This window comes from Nelumbo lutea, chromosome 8 (genome assembly GCF_056320005.1).
Source record: "Nelumbo lutea isolate HS-2025 chromosome 8, American lotus-T2T, whole genome shotgun sequence".
NCBI classification, from domain to species: Eukaryota; Viridiplantae; Streptophyta; class Magnoliopsida; order Proteales; family Nelumbonaceae; genus Nelumbo; species Nelumbo lutea.
Genome location: NC_142691.1, coordinates 58,094,647 through 58,113,718, shown reverse-complemented (window position 1 = coordinate 58,113,718; position 19,072 = coordinate 58,094,647). Strand labels below are relative to the sequence as shown.

The following is a 19,072-nucleotide window of genomic DNA, read 5'->3' as shown; positions in this document are numbered from 1 at the left end:
GTAGTTGCTGGTAGAAGTATCAATACAACACTTTCAATACAAGGCATACCATATCCATATCCATGACCACGGATATGGGATACACCATGATTGAGTTTGTATCATACGAGCTGTGCATATCGGTGGATATGGTCCAATATGCACCAATACGGAAGTGCATTGGTGTCTAGTTTCACGACTCTGTTTATTAACCGCTATTGGACTTTAATAAAAACTGAAAATTATAAAAATAATTTATTTAATTTACCGTAAATGATTTATATGTTTACATGTTTTATTTTACAATATAAATTATATGTTAAAAATGAAAATATATATATTATTTGAAAAAATAGAATTATTATTTATATTAAATTAATAAATAAATAAAATATCCCAAAACATTTAATAAAATTCAAAATTATAATTATAAGAAATAAAGTAGAACGATAATTATTGTATGGTGTACATATTCTAGAGTCCTAGTATTGTTGACTGTAATGTTTCTCTTCATATAACCTATTAAAGTGTGCACTTCTCATGTGTTTATACCTTATTCATAAATAACTCGAATTTAGATTTAGTGTTATTAATGTATTTATGTGATTTGTATGAATTTCCCTAGCATACCCAAGCATTTCCATATCTTTCGTCCATATCCATGTGTTTCCAAAGCATATCTGAGCTATCTGATATCGATACTTTGATCCTTGATTGCTACCAACAACCTCACCACATATGTACTATAACAAGTCCAACTTAAAGATCAAGCCAAAACAGTTCTTTTTAATTGGTAACTATTAAATATTATTAGATCATAAAAAGAAGGAAATAGGTACAAGATGCTGAACAATACCAGGCGTTGGCAAGCGTCCATCTATCCATTTTTTTATGGTTAACAAAAATGATTTATTAATTGTAATTGTAAAATATATACTATCAAATAAGTACACATTTGATAGTTAACAAATATGTGCAGACCCTCTCTGTATCTGTAGGGGTAAGGCTGTGTACAAATAAAGATGGTAACATTATTAATGGAATAGGAGGTACATAAGAAGATGTACATAGAATGATAGAAATTACAACTCAAAGGTTAAGTAGGAAGACATTTATCACTAAACAATAAATCCCTGTGAGTACCAGCTTTTTCTAGGCCATCCGCAGTAGAGTTTAGCTCCCTAGGGATCCAACCCAACCGTGCATTTAAGTTAGAGAGGATATCTCTAGCTTCAGCCAAGAAATGAGCTAAAGCCCATGGACCACTGCCAGGGTTAGCTACCCACTTGATGGTATTTTCCGATCTCCTTTTATGAGAATGTTCTTGTTAGAATACTCGAGTCAGGGGTATTTTGGTCATTCTGGTGTATCTTCTTGAAAGTGAAAGGTCTATTGTATCTAAGTTTAAGTTATGTGTCCCATATTTTATGAGGGACAAAATTGTCTTTCTTGTAACTCTAAGTTTTATGAATAAAATTCAAGTGGGTCAGCTAGGAGAGTTATTTTTCACATTCTCTCTTCTAGTCTGGCCGAACACTCTTCTCTCCTACTTTTTCTTTTCTTTCTTCTTTCTTCTTCTCTACTTTGACCTAGAATCAACTAGGGTTTATTCACAAGGTATCAGAGCAATAAGGTCTCGTGTTTTCTTGTTGCTGTCTTCTTCCTAGGTTCGCCGCCAGCTTCACAGTAGGTATCATCCTACAGCTGACCTGATTAACGACTCGATAAAGGGCTGAAAAGGAGTTGCCGTTTTGAGGGCCTGGAGGTGAGAATGCCTCTGGCCGGTGCTGTGGTGGTCGTTCAAGTGGTATACTAGACCCTCTATTCAATGTACAAAGAGGGCTGGACGTATACAAGTAGGGACACTGCTGTCGTGTGTTCAGAAATGGACTGTGAATGCTAATTTTTGTGCTTCAAAAGTTAGTTGTTGTGGTGCTGGGTGAAACTGATACACATATCACTCATGTTCTTTTGTTTTCTTGCTCGCATGTATGCTGAAAGAAGAGTAGTAGACTGCTGATGTCCACGACAGCAGTGGTGTGGTGATGGTTGTGTTGTGGTGGCTGACATATCTATGATTCTAAATGCTTAAAAGTGAACCCCTAGACCTTGTGTGTAATCAGTTCTGCAGTATGAAGAACAAGTGTTCGATGAAATGACTGAGTAATTTCAGCCGTGGTGTGTTGATGGTAAATGGTTCTGCGGTGTGCAGTCCAAGTGTTTGATGTGTTGACTGAATGATTTCAGACGCTTTAGAGTGTAGTGTGTAATGTGCAGTTGAAGAAGGTGGAGTTGGTGGTAACATAAATGAGATAAGTCTTGTGAAGAGTGTGAGATTGTGGTGTATATTCAAAGGTGAAATAATTGAGATGGCTTCATTTGTAGATGGGAATGACAACAAAACCGGCATCATGCTTTCTCCAGATTATCTAAGTGTTCAAATAACATCCATCAAGTTGAATGGTGAGAACTATGTACCATGGGCAAAATCTGTGGAGGTGTTCTTGAAGTCCAAGAGGAAAGTAAAACGTGTGAGGGAGGAGAAACCTCCCTCTAATTCCCCTGGGTTCAGTGACTGGGAACAAGATGATGCACAGATAATGACATGGCTTTGGAACAACATGGAACCAAAGATTAGTGTGAACTTCATGTTCCTAGATACAGCCAAAGAGATCTGGGATCATGCTAAAAAGTTGTACTCTGGACAAAACAACACAACTAGGGTATATCAGTTATACCAAGAGTACTTCAATTTGAAGCAAGGAAGTCAAAGCTTAGAAGAGTATTATGCAAGTTTGAGGAACATCCGCAATGAGCTTGATGTGACTAGATTTCTTGTGGGCTTGAAGGCTGAGTATGAGCCTGTCAGAGCACAGATATTGAGGGGATCAGCTCTCCCCTCACTTGAAGAAGTTTTTGCCCGGCTTAAGAGGACATCCATTGAGCCGGTGGAACATTTTTCCTTCTCTGATAGATCTGGTTTGGTAGTGACTAAAGGGAGTGGCCGTGGAAGTAAAAGTGGTGGTGGCAGCAGTGGCCCTCCAAGCAATCGTGGTGGACACATGTTTAAGCGGGCTAGTGGCCGAACTGGAGGCCGAGAGTCAGGGGGAGGCCGTGAAAAAGGAAGGAGTAATGCTCAGAGAAAATGTACACATTGTGGCTTAGAGGGGCACACAGCTAATTTCTGCTATGATTCGCGTGGTCCACCCAACACTTGGGCTAACCATGCTACATCTAAGAGTAGTAGCACAATTACTGAAAGCCAACAAACTGCCCCAACCCCCTACACACCCGCTTGTGCTTCCGGGCAAGAAATGGTGTATACCACGGGCAGTATATGAGCAGTTCCTTCAAACATCTCAGCAAAACACAACTGCACTTGCCCATTCAGGTATGACTTTCCCCACCCTGGATCATTGATTTCGGAGCCTCGGACCATATGTCTGGGACTCTTGATGTATTTTCTTCCCTTTCTCGCTCCTCCACATCTCAGACAGTTACACTTGCTAATGGTTCTACATCTCCTATTTGTGGTGTTGGTGATGTTGATCTCTCCTCCTTGTCTTTAGCATCTGTTTTATATGTTCCTAAGTTCCCTTTTAACCTTATGTCTGTTAGCAGATTAACCAAGTCCCTTAATTGTTCTGTAACCTTCTATCCTTCTTGTGTGTTTCAGGATCTCAAGGCGGTGAAGAAGATTAGTGGAGGGCACGATGCAGGTGGTTTGTATTTCCTTGATGGTGGTGGCCCCCCAGTGGCTTTTCAGTCGTCTCTTACTCCTCTCCAATGGCACTACAGGCTTGGTCATCCCTCTCTCAAGGCTTTGAAGTTGCTAGTTCCTTCCTTGAGTCATCTTTCATCATTAGATTGTGAGTCATGTCAGTTGGGAAAACATCATCGAGCCTCATTTAGTCCAAGAATTGATAGTCGTGTCTCAAGTCCTTTTGCTTTAGTTCATTCTGATGTATGGGTTCCAGTTAAAGTGGTGTCATACAATGGGTTTAAGTATTTTTAATCTTTGTTGATGACTTTTCAAGGATGACATTGATCTATCTTATGAAAGACCGTAGTGAATTGTTCTCTATTTTTCAGGAATTTCATGCTGAAATATGCACTCAATTTGGTGTTCATATGAAAATACTTCGCTCCGATAATGCCAAATAATACATCTCCTCACCATTTTAGAAATACCTAGAACATCATGGAATAATTCATCAAACTTCTTGTGCCTACACCCCGCAACAAAATGGTGTAGCTGAACGGAAAAATATACATCTTGAAACTGCTCGGTCCTTGATGATCAATATGCATGTCCCAAAGCATTTTTGGAGTGATGTTGTTCTTACATCCTGTTTTTTTATGAAAATGGATGTCCATGTCAATCCTTGGAAGTCAATCCCCTTTCTTCGTGTTGTTTCCCACTTTGTCTCCATTCTCACCCCAAGAGTCTTTGGCTGTGTTTGTTTTGTTCAACACTTGGGGCCTGGAGTAGACAAGCTAGATGCTCGAGCTACGAAGTGTATTTTTCTTGGATACTCGAGGACTCAGAAAGGGTATAAGTGTTATAACCCAAAATTTCATAAATCGTTTGTGTGCTCTGATGTCACCTTCTTTGAATCGGTTCCATTTTTCTCAGATGTCGGGGTCTCTTCTTCTCCCTCTGTGGTTCCTCTTCCTGTACCGGTTGTGGACCCTCTTCCCATAGCTCCCATTCCTACTGCAGATACACATCATATGCCTGTTACTACAGAGAGGCCGCCAATTAATCAAGTAATACCCGCAGAAGTGCTTCAGCCCCTCCTCCACTTCAGCACCTGTCGACAGATCCTGCTACTACTCCTCCCTCAGATCTTGATCTCCCTATTGCTTTGCAGAAAGGTAAACGTACTTGTACTTCTCATCCCATTTCAGACTATGTTTCTATTGCTCACCTTTCTGCTTCTCATTGCAAGTTTATATCATTACTCTCATCAGTTCCCATTCCCAATACTGTACAGGAAGCCCTTACCTCCCCAGGGTGGCGGCAATCCATGGAAGAACTCTCTACTCTACAACATAATCACACGTGGGAACTCACCACCCTTCCTCCTGGTAAGCACATTGTTGGGTGTAAATGGGTCTATACAGTGAAGCATCTTCTTGATGGCAATGTGGAACGATTGAAGGCACGATTAGTGGCCAAGGGCTATTCTCAGTTATATGGTGTGGACTATATGGAGACATTCTCTCATGTGGCTAAAATTGGTCCAATTCGGGTGTTGATCTCATTAGTTGCTATGTATGATTGGCCTCTCGTACAACTTGACATGAAAAATGCCTTCCTACATGGTGAACTTGTTGAGGAGGTGTATATGGAGCAACCACCAGGGTTTGTTGCTCAGGGGGAGGCTGGTAAGGTGTGCAGGCTCAAAAAGGCAATCTATGGACTGAAACAATCTTCACGTGCATGGTTTGGCAGGTTCACTGAAGTGGTGAAGGCCTTTGGGATGAAACAGTGTCAGGTTGATCATCCTGTGTTCAGCTATAACTCAAAGGATGGGAAAATCTTGCTAGTCGTGTATGTGGATGATATTGTCATAACTGGAAGTGACAGCAATGGAATTGACAAGCTGAAAAAATTCTTACAGGACCACTTCAATACGAAAGATCTGGGGAAGCTAAAGTATTTCCTAGGAATAGAGGTTGCGAGGTCAAAACAGGGGATCAACCTATGTCAGAGAAAATATGTTCTTGATCTACTTGAAGAAACAGGGTTGTTAGGTGCTAAACCAACAGAGACTCCTATGGAACTCAATGCCAAGTTAAGTGTGGATGCAGGTGAAGAGTTTGATGATCCTAGAAGATATAGAAGGTTGGTGGGAGTCAGTTTATGCAACATCCCCGGGTTCCTCACTGGGAAGCTGTTCTGAGAATTGTTAGGTACCTCAAGGGTGCTCCAGGTCGTGGTTTGTTATACCAAAAGGGAGGAACTCTTGAGGTAGTAGGGTACACAGATGCTGACTGGGCTGCCTCTATATCAGATAGGAGGTCAACCACAGGGTACTGTACCTTCCTGGGTGGCAACCTTGTAACTTGGAAGAGCAAGAAGCAAACAGTGGTAGTAAGAAGTAGTGCAGAAGCAGAGCATAGGGCTATGGCCCATACCACATGTGAACTAGTATGGCTGAAGAACTTACTACAGGAGATGGGTTTCTCAATTGACAAACCCATGAAACTATACTGTGATAACCAAGTTGTTGTTCACATCTCAACCAATCCCGTATTTCACGAAAGAACTAAACATATTGAGGTGGATTGTCACTTTGTGAGAGAGAAAGTGATAAGTGGGGTAATAACTACACCTCATGTGAGCTCAGGAAATCAGTGGGCAGATCTCTTCACATAAGGATTGTCTCGGGGAAGAATAGATTACATTTGTAACAACCTAGGACTATATGATATATACTCTCCAGCTTGAGGGGTCATTTTGGTGTATTTTGTTGAAAGTGAAAGGTCTATTATATCTGAGTTTAAGTTATGTGTCCCATCTTCTATGAGGGACAAAATTGTCTTTCTTGTAACTCTAAGTTTTATGAATAAAATTCAAGTGGGTCGGCTAGGAGAGTGATTTTTCACATTCTCTCTTCTAGTCTGGTCGAAGACTCTTCTTCTCTCCTTCTTTTTCTTTTCTTTCTTCTTTCTTCTTCTCTACTTTGACCTAGAATCAACTAGGGTTTATTCACAGTTCTGATAGCCCAGATCTCTTGCAATCCTGATTCCAGTTAGTGCTGCCATGATTTCTGCCTTTGTTGAAGAGGCTATCCCAATCGGGCCACTGAAAACCCAATTAACTGTACCATCTCTTCTTCCGAAAATTCCACCAATTCCTGCTGCACCTGGGTTTCCAAATGCACCTCCTTCAAAGTACATGGTTATCTTCCCTTCCACAACAGAAGAGTGGGGGAGGGGGTGATTAAGGGTTGATGTTTAGAAAACAAAAAATCTGCAACATTTCTTTGAAGATCAGAAAAGGAAACTCCTTTAAAAAACTATGAGTTTGAAGTCCAAAGGGAACTTCTATAGGAAATGATAGACAAGAGCACCTCATAGTCTCTTTTTATGTTGTTGAAAATGCAGTTATTTCTCTCTTCCCAGATGCTCCAAAGGATAGCATGTGCTACAGAAAATGCTACAGAAGATGCTCCAAAGGATAGCATGTGTTGTAGAGGTACAGAACCTCAGTTTTCTCAGTTCTGTTGAGGTAGTAGTCAACTACTAGCAACAGAGTATTGAAGATTCAGCAATAATATAGTGAACCCAATGTCCACTGAAGATTCAACATCTTCTGGTATTACCTCTCCCCAAAGAAATCTGAATGGAGGGATGAACAACATAAATTTCTCTATGTCTATCGCTCTCTTTGATGGTATCAATTACTTGGAATGGTCCAAAGGCATCAAACTGTATGTGACAGCTAAGGGAAAGGTTGGTTATATAAATGGGAAAATTAAAGAACCAAAATCTTGTACAACTGAACATGATAGATGGAATCAATAGAGCAGTATGGTTATGTCATGGATCTTGGGTTCTATGCTGCCACATGTAAATAAGAACTTCATATGGGCTGATACAGCTTGTGAGATTTGGGAACAGGCCAAGGTAACCTACTCAGAACAGAGACATTATGCTAAGATATACCAACTTCAAGTGGAATCATCTACTTGCAAGCAGGGAGACCATAGCCTATTTACCTACTATTCAGCCTTTACCTCTGTGTGGAAGGAGCTAAACCATTATCAAACCATTGAATGGAAAATTGATGAGGATGCTAAAGCTAATAAGAAACTTGTCTCTGAACAATGTGTGTTTGCCTTCTTGTTTGGGCTGAACCCAGTTTATGAACCACTTTGGGTGCAGATTTTGGGAAGTAGTGAACTTCCCTCTGTACAGGAGATCTATGACTTGATTCAATCTGAAGAGAGCAAAAGAAATCTGACGAATGCTTCTGAGGGGGAACAGCCAGTTGCCCTAGCTTCAAGGGGAGGCAACACTGGAATGAAAAAGGTGACTCGAGAGAAACGATGATAAGTGAAAGCTAAACTACTGTAGCCGAAGTAGCAGAAAGGAGAAGAAGAAGAAGAGATGCTGGAATGTCGAATTGAACTGCTCAGTCGACAGTACTATTATTTATATTATGATATAGTACAATGATACAGGAAGTTACTAGAATGCCCATGATTAGTGATGGGACACCCAGACAACTTAAAACATTAAACAGGATTAGGCCCACTAACATAGGCCCAATACACTTAAACTTAAGTATAGGCTAATAAGAACTCTTATCAGCCGAATACTCATACATACAAAGACTTCAATCCAACACTCCCCCTCAAGCTAAGCATGGATATCAATCATGTTTAGCTTGCCAAGCATGTCCCTAAACTTTGTTGCTGCAAGCCCTTTAGTCAGTACATCTGCAATTTGCATCGCAGATGGAGTATAAGGCACACAGAGTTCACCCGAGACAATTCTTTCTCTAACAAAGTGCCAATCAATCTTAATATGTTTTGTCCTGTCATGATACACGGGATTGTTGGCAATGTTGATGGCAGATTTATTGTCACAATACAGCCTGAGAGGACCTTCAGCCTTAATGCCAAGTTCATTAAGAAGAGTTCTGAGCCATAAGAGTTCAGCAACCCTGTGGGCCATAGCTCGATATTCTGCTTCTGCACTTGATCTAGCCACTACATTCTGCTTCTTACTGCGCCATGTGACCAGGTTTCCTCCCACAAATGTACAGTAACCCGAGGTTGACTTCCTGTCTCCAACAGACCCAGCCCAATCTGCATCAGTGTAGGCTTCAATTTCAATTCTATTGTTTTTCCTGAAGAGAATTCCCTTCCCTGGGCAAGTCTTCAAGTACCTGAGAATCCTTTCAACTGCTTTCATATGAGGGATCTTTGAAGAGTGCATAAATTGACTGGCAACATGCACAACATAAGCAATATCTGGCCGAGTGAGGGATAAGTATATTAGCTTCCCTACCAATTTTTGGTATCTCTCTCTATCACGGTAGTCCTCCCCTACTAATTCCTGCAGGCCATGATTCTGTTCCATTGGAGTATCTGCTAGCCTGCACCCCATCATGCCTGTTTCCTCTAGGAGGTCAAGAACATACTTCCGCTGACATATGTAAATTCCCTCTCTTGACCTGACAACTTCAATCCCAAGAAAATATCTCAAATGACCCAAGTCTTTGATCTCAAATTCAGAAGCTAGAAACAACTTCAATCTTTTTATCTCTTCCAAGTCATTCCCGGTAATTACCATATCATCCACATAAACAATGAGTGCAGTAAGTTTGCTATCCTATCTCCTTATGAACAAGGTGTGGTCTGCACCACTCTGAGTGTACCCAACTTTCTTCATGGCCCCACAGAGCCTCTCAAACCATGCACGAGGAGATTGCTTCAACCCATATAATGCTTTCCTCAGTTTGCACACCTTTCTACCAAAGTCATAGCCTAGTGGAGGTTCCATAAATACCTCTTCATGGAGGTCACCATTTAAGAAGGCATTCTTCACATCCAGTTGATGAAGTTCCCATGAAAAATTTGCTGCTAGTGACAATAGAACCCGAATAATGTTGAGCTTTGCTACTGGGGCAAAGGTTTCTTTGTAGTCAATCCCTTCTTTTTGAGTAAACCCTTTTGCCACAAGTCTAGCCTTGTTCCTTTCAATGGACCCGTCCTCCTTGTGCTTTACAGTAAACACCCACTTGCACCCAACAGTGGTCTTCCCCTCTGGCAGATCCACTAATTTCCAAGTTCTTGCTTTCATTAGGGCTTTCATCTCTTCATTCATAGTTTCTTTCCACCTTGGATCAGACATAGCCTCTGAGTACCTAGAAGGAACACGCACAGAGGAAAGAGCAGACACAAAGGAGTGATAGGCAAGAGATAAATGTGAGTAAGAAACAAAATCAGCAATGGGGTGTCGGGTGGTGCAAGAGCGGATAGGCTTACGGAGAGCAATAGGAAGATCCAAATCAGAAGTATAAGAGTTGGAATTACCTTGGATTGTAGAGACAAATTGATCCGACTCCAACTGGTTGCTGTCATGAGGTTGAGGGCCCATTTTGCTTCTGTTGTATGTAAGTATCTCTTTTTGTTGCCTACTGGAGCCTTCAGGAACATCTGCAGCATTAGAAGAGGTAACCGGTGCAGTGGGAGCCTCACTGGGTTGACCCGGAATGTCACAACAAGGAGGAGAGGATGGAAGACCCGAGGCAGATAGGGGAACAAAAAAGGAGGGAGAATGAGAATCCTCTTCCATCCCACTAGTCTCCCCCTGAAGAGGATTCTGAGAAGACTGAAAATAGGGTTGAGACTCAAGGAAGACCACATCTCTGGTGACATACTTTCTCTTGGAGACAGGGTCATAACACTTGTAACCCTTTTGTGTAGGAGAGTACTCCAAGAATATTCCCTTTGTAGCCTTAGGATCTAGATTGGTCTTCTTTGGATCCTTCACATGTATGAAACATATACAGCCAAAGACCCGAGGAGGAAGGGGAAAGTCTGGAAGAGTGGGGCACAAAACAGAGAAAGGGGTTTTCATACCCAATACCTTAGATGGCATCCGGTTTATCAGATATGATGCAGAAAGTACAGCTTGAGACTAGTATTGCTTGGGGACTTTGTGCTGGAATAGTAAGGCTCGAGCTGTCTCCAATAGATGTCTATTCTTGCGCTCAGCAACCCCATTCTGCTGAGGAGTATAAACACAAGATGACTGATGTAGTATGCCAGCATCTTCCATGAATAAGTTCAAGGATTTTTCGAAGTATTCAGCAACATTGAACCTGAATTGCTTAATCTTCTTATTAAACTGTGTCTCAATCATCTTGCAAAATGCCATGGTTATCCGTGGTACTTCATCCCGTCCTTTTAACAGGTAGATCCATGTACAACGAGAGTAGTGGTCAATAAAACTGGTCAAAAGGAGTACAAATTTCATTACTGGAAATTGGATACACAGTTCTACATTGTTTTGACATTTGACATACTTCACAGGTTAGACTCTGACTTGGAATGCCCTTAAACAATTCGGGAAACAACATTTCTAATGAAGAGAAAGACACATGACCTAGCCTAACATGCCAAAGATGCAGCTTAGCTATTGACTCCACACTTTCCGGACTACTAACAGTAGATGCTTGTAAGGCTGAGCCTATGTCTGCATCGAGGTAGTAGAGGCCTCCATACTCATGACCGCATCCAATCGTTCTCCTTGTCAATCTGTCCTAGAAGACACAATGAGTAGGAAAAAAGGTTATACTACAATTCAAAATTTTAGTAAGTTTTGAAATAGACAAAAGATTTGAGGTAAGACTGGGAACATGTAAAACTGATTTAAGAGAGAGGTCCTTGCTTAGGTCAATCATTCCCTTTCTAGAGATAGTGGAGAAAGACCCGTCAGCAACTCTCATCTTATCCTGACCAGACAACAAATGATATGAAGAGAATAGGAAAGACATATGTGTCATGTGGTCAGTAGCACCGGAATCAATAACCCAAGAAGTAGAGTCAATAGAGCCAATGGCACTGAAGGCAGAGGCTGTACCTGATCTGGCAAGAGATGTAGAAGCAAAAGAATTATTTCTTAGACGGGCTAATGCCCTGCTAAGGACCTCAACCTCACTAGTAGTGAAGCCCAAAGTACCATTTCCAGAGGAATGAGCAACCTATCCCATAGGAGAAGAAGACATTGTTGATGTATTTTGTGAGTTATCATCATTGTTGCTGGTGACAAAATTCCCACTTGCCGCAGGCCTGTTATCTCTAGAAGAAACATCTCTGGGTATTGAAGACATCTTGACTGCAGCCACTGTGTAGGTGACACTGATTAAGACTAGCCAAAGCAGTTCTGAAGGTTCTGAACCAGTTCTGGAGCAGATCTGATTAGCCGAAATGATCACAGCAGGTTCTGACAGCACTCGACACAGTTTCAGACTTGCCGAGACTGTCACAGTTCTGAAACAGTTCAGTTACAACAGCAAGCAAGGAGTTCTGGGCTGGTAACCGACTTGAACTTCGAGTACTGCAACTGTAAAGAGAGTGCCCCTCCTTGCGGTCAATACTAGGACTGCTGACATCAGTCCTCAACTAGGGTTCACAGTGCTGAACAATCCAGAGCTGGCAGCTCCCTAGGTAATCTCACAGCAGTGGTGAGGGGTTTCGGACTGATAACCACCCTGAACTTGGAGCTGTTTACCACATTGCAATGCTGGTAGAAGTGTTCACAGTGCTGGTAGAACACTAGAAAGACTTCACTTGGGCTGAACCAAAACTGCAACAGTTCGGGTACAGTAGCAAGTGAACAGTTCGAGGCTGCAACAGTAGCAAGTGAACAGTTCGATGCTGCAACAGTAGCAAGTGAACAGTGCTCTGTAGAAGAAGCTAAGTCTGTGCGAGTCTTGCTGGAGCACCGAAGCTGCAACTGTAGAAGAAGCTAAGCCCCTTTCGGCTAGTGCTAGGATTGCTGAAATCAGTCCTTAACTAGGTCTGTCCTATACAGACCTCTCTTAGTAGCCAAATAGCTACTATTTGCTGGAAATAACCTAGTAGGACATCTACTCTGGGTCTTACTTCCCTTGAGTCCTACAACCAAGAGAAACCCTAGGTTCGAACTTGCTTTACTCTCTTACACCCCTAGGTCTTCACTGCAGCAACCCAGAAAAGGAAGAGAGAAGATGAAAAGACAGCAAGAGAAGAGAGTGTATGTCGGTTGAAACCAGGAAGAAGCTAATACTCTGATACCATGAAAGCTAAACTACTGTAGCCGAAGAAGAGATGCTGGAATGTCAAACTAAACTGCTCAGTCGACAGTACTATTATTTATATTATGATGTAGTACAATGATACAGGAAGTTACTAGATTGCCCCTAATTAGTGATGGAACACCAAGACAACTTAAAACATTAAACAGGATTAGGCCCATTAACATAGGCCCAGTACAGGACAACTTAAACTTAAGTATAGGCTAATAAGAACTCTTATCAGCCGAATACTCATACATACAAAGACTTCAATCCAACAATAAGGATAAACTGTGGTGTTACCTGCCCATTCTCAAAGTGGTACAGCCAAGGTATGCTTAGGCTTTCCTATGCTGGTTGAGAAGAAAGAATAAAAAGGTGGTGAAAGATTGGATTGCTTTGAGGGAATCCAGGCATCCAGATAACTACAAGTTTTAATTGAAAATATAAAGTATTCTCTTTATTTCTGGATGCCAAGTTTAAGTATAACTCAAATACAATGATGTGGAGTGATAATAGGATCCACAGCTAACTACATCCACTACTTGACAAACTCTTAAGTAATGCTACCCAACAAAGTAAACAAATCAAAAAACAAAATAATAACAAACTCCTATGACTCGGTCACCATGCAAGCACATGTGTAACAGCCCCCCCTCCCTTAACTGAATCCCTTGTCCTCAAGGGAGAAATCTGGGAATTGCTTCTTGATAAATTCAACCCTTGCCCGCGAATAACAACTTGTTGTTTCATTTTTTGATGTAGGTCAAGGATATCTTGAGAAGTGGGCAGAATGTGGTCTTGCTCCAGGTGAGACTAAGGTAGCTGAGGTTGAACAATAGTGTTGGGCTTCAACATAGAAATACGGAAAACAGGGTAAATCTTGGAGTGGGCTGGCAAGTCCAACTTGTAAGCAATAGGCCTAATACACTGTAGTATCTTGAATGGCCTATCAAATTTTGGTAAAAGCTTCAAATTATGACACATAGAAACTGAGTGCTGCCTGTATGGACGGAGCTTGAGGTAAAACCATGTATCCACTGAAAGCTCAAATTCTCGGTGCTTAGAGTTGTAAACTTGTTTCATCATGTTTTAGGTTCGTGTATACGGTCCTTCAGCTCCATGAGAATTCTATCTCGTTGCAATAATTCAACTTTGACAGCTACTACCTTGTTTGTTCTAGACACATCAGTCAAGAATATCAGAAGTGGGCAGCCATAAACTACTTCAAAGGGGTTCTTTGAGTGGTGAAATACCAGCCCGTGTTATAATAATATTCCGCCCAAGCAAGCCAATGGGCCCAACTTCTGGGCATTGAACTGGTGAAGCAACACAGATAAGACTCAATGGTTCTATTCACCACCTCACTTTGACCGTCAGTTTGGGGGTAATAGGTGGAGATGAAGTTAAAATGAGTGACGTTAAGTTGAATGGTTCCTACCAAAAAAAGCTTGTAAAAGTGGGGGTCCTAGTCATATACAATAGACCTTGGAATTCCATGCAATCATACAATGTGATTAAAGAAAATATTTACAATGTTTGCTATTGTATATGGATGAGATAGAGCAATAAAATGGGCATACTTCAACAAAATCATAGCCCATTAATTTATATAAACATTTTGGCTGGGATGGGGTAGTGATTTTCTGGGCCCATAAATGCATCAAGCTTTCATGGTCAATGTGGACTTCAAATTGGCACCCAAGCAAGTAGTGACGCCATTTTTGCACAGCCAAGATGGGTGCCAAAATTTCTCTAGCAATAGGTGTCTCCCATGAAGTGCATGAACATGACTGGACAAATTCTATGGGCCTTTCTTGCTTCAAGGCTGCACCATCACCTGATCTAAATCCATCACATTCAATGCTGAATAAATTGGAGAAATCTGGGACTGCTAGCATCAGTTCCTGAGTCAACACCTCCTTAAGACATTGGAAGGCTTCTTCAGCTGGTGGATTCTATGGGAAAGAGTTCTTCAGTAGCTATTTAAGTTGGTTGGAAATAAGCCCAAAGTTCCTTATGAACTTTCTGTAGTGTCCTACTAGGCCCAGTAACCTGTGCAGATCTTTGGTGGTTGTGGGCTTGAGCCATTCTTGGATGGCAACTACCTTGCTAGGGTCGATAACAACTCCTACATTAGAGATAACTTGGCTGAGGTATTGGACCTCTTTTCTGGCCGAACTGACAATTGAACAATTTCACATACAAGTGGTGAGTTTCAAGGTTGAAATATACAATATCCAAGTGCTCTAGATGAGCTTCCGCAATTTATTATAAATGAGGATGTCATCAAAATACAAGAATGAACTTGTGCAAATTGTTCTTAAATACCTCATTCATGAGCTTAGAAGGTGATATTGCATTGGTGAGGCCAATTACAAGGAATTTGTAATGCCTATGATGAATTCTGAACAATGTCTTATGAGTGCATTCTGATCTGGTGGTACTCAAATCGCAAGTCCAATTTTGAAAAAAAAAAAATTGTTCTCTGTGCACCTTGTCCAACAGCTCATCAATTACTGGAATGGGGATCTTGTCGTTGATTATGATCTTATTAAAAGCCTTGTAGTTTATAAACATCCTTTCTAGAGCCATTATGTTTCTTCACCAAAAGGACAGGTGAAGATTATGGACTAGTACTTGGGTGAATAACTCCAACAATTAATAATTCTGAGACCAACTTTTCTATCTCCAACTTTTGATAATAAGGGTACCTGTATGGTTAACACTAACCAAGCCATAGCTTGGTTGAAGTAAACCTTGGTTATCATGGGCTCTTAGAGGGAGCAGCTCAATAGCCTCATTAGTTACCTCCCTATTTTTCCTCAAGATATGTTGAATTTTAGAAGGTAGAGTGGGCCCAATTGGACCTGTATAGGTTGGCTGATTACATAAGATTGCAAGAACACCTGCTCTTTTTTCTTTCGGGCTTGATTTTCCATCTAGGCTCTACTAACAAGTTTACTCACAGGCTTGGAGAGGTCTTGCATGACAACCTCTCATACTATCAACATCAAATTTCATTTGCATCATAGGAAAAGTCCCATACAATGGGACCTAAGGTGGTCAACCATTGTGTGCCTAGCACTGCACGTCATAGCCCACAAAAGGCAAGATGTAGTTGTAAAACTAGGGTTTTGTCGTGAGACAAAGAACAAGAACAAGAAAAGATAGAAGAGAAGAGAGAGTTATGAATATGAGAGTGTGTTATTGTTCACACCCTCAAAAATGAAATTTATATTCTGGGAAAAATTATAAGAATGCTCTTACTTGGGCACCCAAATAGAAATAGATAAAATGACCAAAAAACCATTGCCTAATGCATTCTCAACACTCCCCCTAACAAAGGGTAGGCATATATCTCCACTAGCAATCCTAACAAAGGGTAGGCATATATCTTCACTAGCAATCCTAACAAAGGCATATATCTCCACTAGCGATCTTAACAAACTTTGGATGGTGAACACCTTTAGTGAGACAATCAGCAAGTTAGTCTTTCAACCAAACAAAGGGTAGGCATATATCTCCACTAGCAATCCTCCCTCTAATAAAGTGTCTATCCACTTCAATATGTTTTGTAGGGGTGCAAGGTGGGCCCATCCCAAAATTTTAAACGGGCTAGGCTTGGATTTTCGGTCCTTGGGCTGGGCTCAAGCCCAAGAATTCGGGATTTTTTATTTTTCGGGCTGGGCTTGAGCCTAGCCCTTAGGTAGCCCGAACCCGACCAACTATACGCATTCATACATATATGTAAATATCTGCATACATATTTACATATATATATACATACATATTTGTATGTATATACATTTGTATACATATATATTTGCATACATATTTACATATATACATACATATTTGCATAAATGCATGCACGCATACATATATAATTTTAGAGTGGGTTCATTGACCAACCCAAGCCCAGCCTAGGCCCAAACCCAACCCGAGTGCATAAAATTACAATGTGGGCTGGAATCGGGTTGGGAAGATCGGGCTTAACCTCAGGCTCGATCTGGGCTTGGGCCTTAAGCACAAATTTTAGGGTTGGGCCTAGGTTGACCATAAACCCAGCCCAACCCACCCAACTTGCACCCCTAATGTTTTGTACAAACATGCTGAACAAGATTCTAATCAATGTTTATGGTGGCATGGTTGTCGCAATAGATTGAGAATAACTACTTGGATGCCTATCTCGGCCAACAAGGTCTTCAACAAAAGTAGTTTAGACACTCATAAGCCATTGCCCCTACATTCTACCTCAACACTGGAACAAGAAACAGTTGATTGTTTCTTGCTTCTCCATGAAACCACATTACCTCCAATTAAGGCACAATAACCAAATGTAGATCTTCTATCATCAACAAACCCTGTCCAATCTGCATCTATGTAAGCCTCAATCTTTAAATGTCCATGATTGGAGTCCAACATTTCCTTACTAGACCACCCTTTTGATAGGCTAGGATTCCAACACAAAAAGTAATTTTAATACAAACTTCACCCAATTCCTAAAAGCACCTTGATTTCGCATAAAGATGTCTTTCTCCAAATCTAAACATCACACCCAATCCTTCAATCCACACCTGAAGCATCATCCCCTATCTCACTCTTAAAGAACCAACCTTATTTCTAATCCCCTCCTTAATCTCCAAGTTCACATGCCTTGACCTCCAACTCCATGAATGTTTTCCTTATAAACTCTTTCCCACCCAAGAAAAAAAAAAGACCCAAAATTTTACTTATTTGAATTTCCTCATCAACAACTTCCAACTCAATTTTCTTCACAGCCAAACTCAATTCATCAAGAATCTGGTCACCATCACTTTCATACACCTTTGGTCCTTCCTCCTCCTGATCAAACTCTTTCCCATCATGTTCTAAATCCGGTTCCTTCAATTGTATTGTAATTGAAGCAGATGCTCCGATTTTCAATATTTCTTGATCCTACTATAATTGGTAAGCCTTCATCCACCCCTTTTTATTTCTTTGCCTTTCACTCTTCCTCTTGTACATCCTCTTAAATTTATTAAATGGACCTGCTCTACAGGTACCTTCTTTCTACTGAGAGAAAATCTTTGTAACATGAACCGACTGACCATTATTTGATCCCTTTAGTCTTTTTGGATTCAATGGAATTTTTCTTTAGGTTCTATCCTCTTTTACCAATTCATCCTACCTACTTCCAATCTCTTCATTCCCAAGTCTCTACCCAGTCTCCCTACTATAACTTCAATATGGTTTCCTGCATCAGGTATTTCATCACTCCCATCCAACTCTGCAACTCTTTCACGACTCTTCTCTCCACATGCAACATCCAGTTCTGAATGAGCAATTTCATCTTCCGATGTTGTCATCTTTTCTTCCTTATCTGATTTCTTCTCCCCCCCCCCCACCTAACTTAGAATCTAAGTAGTTATTCTTCACCCCCAAAGTTTATTTCTCTCTCCCTTTCATCACTTTTGTTCTGTTCACATCCAACCAACTCAGCCTTTCTCCCTACCATGATACCATTGCCTGTGCCTCCATCACTTCAAGCAAACAGGTAGCAGACTTCCCTTCCCTTTCAATAACTCTAACATTGCACCCATCATTTCAATGTTCCTCTGGAACACATTCTCTATTTTGATATTGACTAGAGACTCCCTTAGGTCTAGGTGAGCTCAAGAGAGCTTCTAAAACTGCAGCTGAAGAATAAAGTGGCTCTCAGGTCTAGGAGAAGGGGAGATTGAGCTAAGAATTAAAGGGAGAAGAGTCAAGGATTTCCAGCAGATCTCAGACCAAGTCCTCATAGCTGACAGCTGAGAAGGCTTTATTGGTCAGCTTCCAAGAGCTGTATCACACGTTTTCAGACCTTTCCATTGGAGGATGAAATCACTTAGGTGGCAGGGGAACCAATAGAAACTGCAATCACAGGCCAGGTCAAGGGAAAATTGCCACAAGCAACAAGCTACCTTGAAGTTTCCGAGAAGGTTACCAATAGATTTAATTGTTTTCTTTCCCCTTTACCAGCCAATTATCTACCACCAATGAATAAGTACAATTTCTCGGATAACATAATTCACCTAATTAAACTAATAATTGGGCTTTTTGATATTTAGGTAAGTCCCATTTAGGAAATCATGTACATATTCCTTAAGGTTGTGTTTGGTTTGAAGGAAAAGGTAGGGAAAGTAGGGAAACCTTTACAATCCTTGTATACACTTCCCTGTCTTTCCCTTCCTTTTCCTCCCTTTTCCTTCAAACCAAACATAGCCTTAGTTACATCTCTACTAAGGGCAGAGAAAACCTTTTGAT

The 19,072-nt window shown here is 41.0% G+C and overlaps 1 protein-coding gene across 2 annotated transcripts in view; it reads right to left on the bottom strand.

Annotated features, from left to right (window-relative positions):
- The window catches only part of LOC148844385 (uncharacterized), a 146,794-nt gene that overhangs the window by 83,840 nt on the left and 43,882 nt on the right, over nucleotides 1-19,072 (bottom strand). The gene's annotated exons all lie outside the window — the stretch shown is intronic.